At 46.5% G+C, this 6,000-nt stretch overlaps 1 protein-coding gene across 1 annotated transcript in view; it reads left to right on the top strand.

The window, feature by feature from the left end:
• Positions 1-1,386: 1,386 nt before the first annotated feature.
• PKNOX2 (PBX/knotted 1 homeobox 2) overlaps positions 1,387-6,000 on the top strand; it is a 273,857-nt gene continuing 269,243 nt past the window's right edge. Inside the window, exon 1 of the mRNA XM_031652824.1 lies at positions 1,387-1,433. The gene's annotated coding sequence lies outside the window, so the exon portion shown is untranslated. The remainder of the gene's footprint in view (positions 1,434-6,000) is intronic.

Below are 6,000 nucleotides of genomic sequence, written 5' to 3'. Positions count from 1 at the left end.
ACACATATAAGCTATTATTATTGCTGTTGTTTTGTTTTGTTCTTCCTTGCTAAGTAAACCGTGGTCCCTATGCGAGGTAAGCTGGGGGTTTCTTGTTCCCTCATTCAGTCACTCTTCTTCACTGTCCCCTTCTAATGCGATAAGACAGGACCACCTTCTGCAGGACATGTGGCCTTCACCTCTTCCCAGGGTTGTTGGTTGCTCCTCTGAGCCCTGCAGTCTGGCTGCCATGGGGCCCGGCTGCCAGAATGAAGTTGGGAGCCCAGCCATGCAAAATCCTCAGCTCAGGAGGCTTAGAGTTTGGATGCAGCATCAAAGGCAGCAAATGCTGATAGGGTTCCTTCCTGGGGACAGGGCGGAGAGGGTCCACTGGGTGAGCAGAAGGATGCAGATGGTTCTGTGTGAGGCGGTGGTGATGCGAGTGGTGAGAATGGAGATGGGGCTGAAGGAGAGTATGATGGCAGCAGGAGTGACAGTTGTGATGGCTAGGAGGGTGCTGAAAAGGAGACAGGAGACAAGGGGCTCAGGGATGGATCCTTCAGTCCAAATGGGAGAGGTGGTTTTTGTTTGGTGAGAATAACACTTTCAAAACTCTATGTAACCCTGGGCAGGGGTTGGGGGTGGGGAGTTCTTAGCTACCTCTGCAGTCTGACGGAGGCCCTGAATAGCCTAATGATCTCCTTTCATGCTGGTCCTCTGTGGGGTCGGCAGAAGCAGAAGAGATGGAGGAGCTGGAGAGCTGGAGTGATACATGATAAATAATAAAGGTTTCAGCATCCAAACATAGCTTCTACCAGAACAAAAACGAAGCCTGGAAGGGAGACTTCAATAAATGGAATGCAAGTCACATAGTAATTTTAAACTTGCTAGTGGCCACACTGAAAAAGTAAAAGAAACAGGTGAAGATATTTTTAACGGCCTATTATATTTTTATTTAACTCCATGTATCCAAAATATTACTATTTTAATATGTAACACATATAAAATAATTCTTAATGAAATGTTTCACATTCTTTTTTATAGATGAAATTTTCTAAATTTATTACACACACAGCACATCACAGTTAGGTCTCGCCGCCTTTCAAGCACTCAGGGCCTGCATGTGGCTAGTGGCTGCTGTAGTGGACAGCACAGGTTTAAATCCTTCTTTCTCAAATGTTTTTGGCCAAACTTTTGGGATGGCATTTCCCAGAAATGACTCTTTTTGGAAATCGTCATAACATTCTCTCTTGTCTTCCTAAATATAGTAGAAATATTCTCTCTTCCAATCTCTCTCTTTCTCAGTTCTTTCAAGCTGGCTGTGATCCTTCCCACCCCTTGCTAGAACCTAGAAAGAACTTTGAAATTACTCAGAAATCTTCTTCTTCCTTTCCTGCCACCCACAGATCCTCTTATCTGGAGCTAAGGCCCGGACAGCTCCCACCTGAGAGCTGGTATCTCTGTGTGTGTCTGTGTGTGTGTGTGTGTCTGTGTGTGTGTGCGCACGTGTGTGTGTGTCTGTGTGTCTTGTGTGTGTCTGTGTGTGTGTGTGTCTGTGTGTGTGTGTGTGTGTGTGCGTGTGGACTTGGGGTGGGGTGGGGAGATGCTTGGGATAAGTAAGGGATGGGGAGGAGACAGTGGTTGAAGAAACTTCCCCAAAGTGCATCAGCACCATAAAGAAGATGGGGTTTTAAAAAGCTTTGGGGATTATATTGCGCCTATATTAGAGGAGCTGGTTAAAGGCATGACCCAATTAATTGCCTATCGTGTGCCCAAAGGACAGGCTGCTGCTTCCCCCTGCTTCAGAGGGTGGGAGTGGGATGAGGGAGCCGAAATAAATAAATAAATAAATAAATAAATAAATAAAAATTCTGAGATGGGCGAGGGGCCTGAACATCCCAGCTTCCAGCTCACAGCAAAATCCTGGACCCCCACTCCCTTATGGAGGATTTCTAGCATCTGAGTTTTTATACCTCTCAGGTCCCCCCTGTCTGCCCACCCCTTTCTCCAAAGGATGTGCCCTTCCTGCATTATTTCATCAGGAGCAGAGCCTTCTTCACTTGGCCTTGGCTTCCCCGCTCCCTGCCACAGCCCCACCTGGATCCAGGGTCAGGAAGGAGGCCTTAGGTAGAGAGAAGCGTCCCCCTGCCCTCATTTCCTTGCTGCCATTATCCATGTTGCAGCCCTCAGGGCCTGTGGCAGCCTTCTCCGTAAACAATATCTCCCTTCCTCAGGCCAATTAAATCAGCACTATAATAAAGGCAAAGGCAAAGGCAAATGCAAAGCACTGGGCAGCCCTGGGTAAAGGGCTATTAAACCTAATGCTGCCATTCATTTATTGAAGAGCCTCCCATGTGCCAGGGACTGTGCTAAGCTCGTTACATTTGTGATTTTATTTAATCCCCATGGTCTCATGAGTTGGATTCTATTATCATCCTCATTTAACAAACACAGAAACTGAGACTTGGCACTCGCCGGTAACGTCCCAGATAGCTGGCCATTTCATTACCGGGTGGAGAGCTGAGCCAGGGCCTGGTGATTCCAGAGCTGGTGTTCTCTTTTGGGGGATCCAAGGATCCTTTGAAGAGAGGTGATATATCTGTGAAAGCTTAAAAGCAGATAGGATTCGGAAGATAGGAAAAGGGGGAATGAAAACCCAGGGCTGAAGGAGGAGCGTGAGCAAGTACAGGAAGGGCCCAGAATCCGGAATGTGTTCCGGGGCCCATGAGCTGGAGCAGGAGTGCTGGGTAGAACGGAAGTTCCCAGACCTCACAACTGCAGTGGCTTTTAAAATACGGGCTCCAAGACCTCTCTCCAGACTGATTTCTCTAGGGGTGGAACCCGGAACCCTGAATTATAAAGAAGTTCCCCCAGGGGGTTGGGGTGGGCGTTCTGATGCAGCAGGAAGCACTGGAAATCACTAGAAGGTAGAGTTGGAGAGATGTTAGCAGGAATGCAGGAGATTAGCCTGAAAGTGAATGAGGGCCAGATGAGGAGGATGAACTTGAAGGCCATGCTAAGGAGTGTGGCATTCAAGGTTCTTCTTTTTATTATAAGGCCCAGTAACTTTTCAGGTGAAATCCTATAAGCAATGGAAAGCTACTGATGATTTTCAGGGGAAACCAAGGTGTGATCCAACCTTTGTTTTAGGAAGAACATCCTTGTGCAAGTGTACAGGAGGGATTGGAGATACTGGAGGCATTTAGACCATTTAGAAAATAATCAAAATATTCCAGGTGGCTGGTGACAAGTCTGTCAACTAGGACTGGAACAATGATGGAGAAATACGTTTCATTCCGTTCAATCCAACAAGCATTTCTTTAATATGTTTTCTGGATTGTGCACCAGACCAGGTTTTAGGGATCCTAAGATGAAATCAGATATTGTCCCCATCTTCAGGGAACTCACAATCTATCAATATTCATTAAAAATAATTAAGTTGAGAGTGAAGGGAACTGGTAGTTGGGGGTATAATGAACTAAATTGTGCCTGCCACCCAAATTAATATGTTGACACCCTAACCCCCAAGGGTGACTGTATATGAAGACAGGGCCTTTAGGGAGGTTAAGCGAGGTCATAAGGGTAGGCCACAATCCAACAGGACTGTCCTTATAAGATGAGGGAGAGACTGTCCTTATAAGATGAGTAGAGCTGTCTCTCTACCTGTGTACACAGAGAAGAGGGCATGCGAGGGCACAGTGAGAAGGTGCCATCCACAAGCCAGGAGGAGAGGACTCTCCAGAAACAACTCTGCTGGCACCTTGATCTTGACCTTCCAGCCTCCACAACTGTAAGAAAATCAACATCTCTTGTTGAATCCATCCAGTGTGTGGCATTTTGTTATGGCAGCTTGAGCAAACCAATACAGCCAGGTCTTACATTTTTATTCATAGTGTGACATTGGCAGAATTCAGTTGGGCCGTTGATCACCCACATTGGAAGCTTGGAGGAGACAGCATGGGCTGGTGTGGGCTGCTGATACCACAGATAAAATGCGGGTAGAGTGAGAAGAGGGCCCAGAACCAAACAGGAACTCCAACATTTAGGAGTGATAACTAGGATTTGTAGAAACTTCTATTTGTTTATAATGTCAGTGTGTTGACGGTTTATACAATACAACATGTACATTCATCTCCATTCTCTTCTTCATCCTCAGAGGGATGATGGGGAAGAAATTGTAGAGTATCTGTAGTGAATTCTTAATTTCTACTCTATCTCTTCTCTACTCATTGACAGAGCCAGAACTGAGATGTGGAACTCAAGGAATTTGACATACTGACAACTCATTTGTTCATTAATTATTTACTAGCTTCTATGTTTTACATATTGGTGCTTTGTCTTCTTCAACAAATGAATGCTTCTTGAGGACAGGAGCCATAACCGGAGCCTCTTTGCTTCTGCTGTTTACTCTTAGTGCTAGCACACAGCAGAGCTTCTGGTGGGTGCAGGGAAAATATTTGCCTTCCGTGATTATAAAAATGATGGTTATATTTTGGATAATCATTTTTTAAGCTCTTGCAAATGACAAAAATAGTCAAAGCAAGATATATTTACTTAAAACTACGATGTGCAGTTTAAAGCACCAAAAAGGTATTAGTGAAAATCATAATATTTAAAGACTCCAAAAATTTTAATAGCTCATGGCAATGGAGCTCCCATATCAGGAAAGTGTTGGGCATTGAACTAGATTTCAGAAAACGAGGGTGTGACAGGTGTAAATCAGTGATGCAAGGCTGTTGCCTGTGGTCCTATTTATGGCTCACTGACACCTCTCTGATGGAGTGAATTCAGCCTGATTCTCCCCTCTGACTCGGCAGGCTGTAGCAACTCACTAGGAGCCATGGGAAAGAGAGAAACCCCTCCCTCCAGAGGTCCTGGGCAGAGACAAATGGATCTCGCCTCCCCCTCCCTTATCTGAAGAGGGCTTCCCTCTGAGAGTTTATGGCAGCCTGACCTCCAGCCTCTGGGTTGGAGAATCTGGCCGCTTCTGTACCACATAAAAAGGGCAAGTGCATTCATTATTATTATATTATTATACAATGTATAATATATAATAGCGATTATGCTGTCAGCAGCCAGAGACTCTGATCAGATCAGAGGCTAGGGTGACATAAATCCACCTAGTGAAGTTTTTGGAGGTTCTGTGTGAAGGTGAGAGGATTCTACTTGGTCTATAATGGGGGCTACCACTGAAGAGTTTCTCCCACAAGCAGCGGTGGAGGGTGGATTTGGGGGTACTGGGAGGATCTGGACAAACAGTAGTGTGTGTATCTGGGATGTGATGTAAGCAGGATCTCAGCTGCCTCTCCTGAGCCAGGCAACGCTAACAGCTCTCATCCTTGCCCATGACGGAGGCAGGTGAGCAGCGACCCAGAGGCCTGAGAAGAGCTCAGGGTCAGCCTTCGACTTCTTTACTGAAAAGCCGGTGGCTGGGTTTCACTTTCTGCTTTCCCGCTTATGTCGGTGTCTTTGTCTGGGCTTCATCCAGGCCCCCTGCCTGGCCTGGGGTCAGAGGATCAATGGCTGCCTGACTGGCTGAAAGGGCTCCTCTATGGGGAGCAAGAAACAACCTTCCAGAGGCAGAAGGGGTTCTCTTGTCCCTTTATGCGGAGGGCCATGTGCTAAGTTGTGGAAGCAAGCATGCGTGCTCTGGTGTGTGGCTCTTAGTAGGACTGTGATCTCTGTTGAGTGAACGGAGGCACTTGTGGGTCTACACATGCCTGCTTTTGTCTTCCACTGTAGACAGCACATCAGGAGCCCATTTCTGCCCTGATGTAGATGAAGCCACCCCAGCAGGCCCAGGCTGAAACAGTCCAGCTGGTCTCTCCCTTTATATGACTGCACCTCAGCCCCCAGAACTCTGGGAACTCACTGAGTTTCTTGAGGACTTTTTATTAGAATGAAAATAGCAGTGGCTTAGAACAGGCTTGCCTGACATTTGCAAAGAAGTACTATACTGACAAAGCCTCTCCACTCTTTCCTCTCTCCCTCTGCCCCACCTTGAACCAGACATCCCGGGAA

The sequence above is a fragment of the Papio anubis genome, chromosome 12 (assembly GCF_008728515.1).
Source record: "Papio anubis isolate 15944 chromosome 12, Panubis1.0, whole genome shotgun sequence".
Taxonomy (NCBI): Eukaryota; Metazoa; Chordata; class Mammalia; order Primates; family Cercopithecidae; genus Papio; species Papio anubis.
The sequence above is the reverse complement of the archived record's forward strand: the minus strand, read 5'-3'. Positions and strand labels throughout refer to the sequence as shown.